General features: G+C 36.2%; 1 protein-coding gene across 1 annotated transcript in view; it reads left to right on the plus strand.

Moving 5' to 3' along the window:
* The window catches only part of LOC145268367 (uncharacterized), a 399,446-nt gene that overhangs the window by 65,466 nt on the left and 331,480 nt on the right, over positions 1 to 2,500 (plus strand). The gene's annotated exons all lie outside the window — the stretch shown is intronic.

Here is a 2,500-nt window from a genome sequence, read left to right on the forward strand (position 1 = left end):
ATTGTGTTATCTTGATATTCTTCGTCTTCCATATCCTGTTCAGTTCTCTGTTCAATTCCATGTATTTGCTTTGATTCTCTGTCTCCTTGATATTGACTTTGTTGTCTGTTGGACCGATGAATCTACGATCTGCCAAGATTCTTCTTCTTCTTCTTCTTCTTCTTCTTCTTCTTATTATTATTATTATTATTATTATTATTATTATTATTATTATTATTATTATTATTATCAGTAGTAACAATAGTAGTAAAGACGTTATCTAGGATTAGTTATTCATTTTGTTAGAGTTATTCCTGTGTTCACACTGCTATCTATCACCCCCGTAACGTTTGAGTATTCATTTTTACAGCCGTAATCGTAAACTCACTCATATCAAAAAGATAACTGTCATCGATCATATGTTAAACATATCGATAAACTTGTAGATTTCATTTGCTTTTTATCAAGTCATCTAACATATAACGTTATCTCTTCGAATTTTCAAAGAAAACCCAATTAGCAATACGTCTGATATAATTGTAACACTCCCACAGAAGAGACGTTGCGAGTCTATCCTTGTTTTATCGTTATTTCCATGGCAGGTGCACGTCTGAACTCCAATCTCTGGTCCCCCCTCGGCAATCTTTCACGAAAAACACCCGTCTAGCCGAATCCACTGTGAAAAATTTCCCCCACTCTTTATCTGTGCCTAAATCAAAACGTGGATTCCATGAACAAAGCTTCTTTCTTAGAACTGCACGCCTGTGGAACTCTGTTCCGTCTGCCTGCTTCCCACCGGATTACAAATTGGATGTCTTCAAGTCCAATGTTAACAAATTCCTAATTAACCGCCCCCTTAAGTAAACACTTCATCAAATCTCCACACTAACGTACTGTACTTACAATAACCCTTATCCCTGAGTGGCTTCCGGGCCTTGATAAGTGGTGATCACTGTGTAAAAAAAACAAAAAAAACTTATATTACCATATTTTTTGTGACGTGACTCGAACACGTGACTACGGTTCACGTATATTTAAAGAGAATGAAACTGGTTGAATGTACGAGTTGGGATGCGAACGCTTAGTGGTTTGGTTTGCTTCTCAAATCCATTACCAGCTGTTGTTACACGACACGGATTTCTATTATTGCGCCTAATGGAACAAATATTAAAAATAAAAGTTGAGGCCTCTTTAGGAATTTAGAAAAAGCGGTCAACCTTAGCGCAACATTCAACGATCCAACTTGACTTCCTGTCGTTCAATACCGTCTGGCTGTTTACTATTCATGCTCGCTAACATGACATTTATAAACACTTATTTTCCCTCAGTCAACATGTAAATTGCTAGTAGCCTAGAATTAGAATGCTAGACTACTGAGTCAATGTTGACTTTACGACTGCGTTCAAATTTCACAACGAGGAGTAATTGTCACTTCCTACTCTGACGATTGCGTAAGCACGGAACACAAGCGTATGTAGATACACTATCAATAATTCCCCCCACTCTTTATCTGTGCCTAAACCTAAACGTAGATTCCATGAACAAAGCTTCTTTCTTAGAACTGCACGCCTGTGGAATTGTCTTCCATTTTCCTGCTTTCCGGCTGACTACAATATGATTGTGTTCAAGTCTAAAGTAAATAAGTTCTTGATGAGCCGTTCCATATAAGTTATCAAATTTACCAAATTTTCATTACTAATGATTACTATATTGTCCAATTTCTACTGTACACTCTTTAACCCTTATCCTTGAGTGGCCTCTGGGCCTTGATAATGTGGTGATGCCTATGTAAAAAAAAAAATATAAAAAAAAATTGTTAATATTATGGCTATTATGTATTTTATACATGCGTATTTTTTACACTCAATGATATCACAGTTTTCCTTGCCACTATGTTATTGTCGCAACTATATTAAATACATTAAAGAGGGAAATTATTATCTTCACTCATGCTGACACCTTAATTATATATATATATATATATAAAGTTGTTAGATGAGACAAGTCATTGGTACCGTCGGTTTCAAGCCCGATAATTAGGACCGTTTAAGATATCCATATCAAGCTGTCTTCAGCCAATACTCATCTCATATGGATGAGTATTGGCTGAAGAGAGCTTAAACAGTCCTAACTATCGGGCTTGAAACCGACGGTACCAATGATTTATCTAATCTAATAACTTTCTGTACACAAAATACAAAAACGCTCTTATTTTTCGGATTTTCCTTTTAATTGAGCATTCTGCTGGATTTCTTTTTCCAAAAAACTAATCATATATATTGCTTACTATCTTGGGTTGAGCATATTAAGAAGTGATATACAAATTACTATTAGCGTATTAAACGACGCTCTTTGTGTAAACAAATTGAGCTTAGGTATTAGGACAATGTCAAAACATTGTTAATTCACTGCCCGTATAGCAGCAGCCGAATAGCGCAACGATTAGAAGCTCCAACTGTCGTTTAGGCGGTCGGGTTTCGATCCTTGCTTGAGGTAGTTGCTTGTCTAGCCGCACTGATGA

This window comes from Euprymna scolopes, chromosome 43, assembly GCF_053919585.1.
Source record: "Euprymna scolopes isolate OS-2025 chromosome 43, ASM5391958v1, whole genome shotgun sequence".
Lineage (NCBI taxonomy): Eukaryota > Metazoa > Mollusca > Cephalopoda > Sepiida > Sepiolidae > Euprymna > Euprymna scolopes.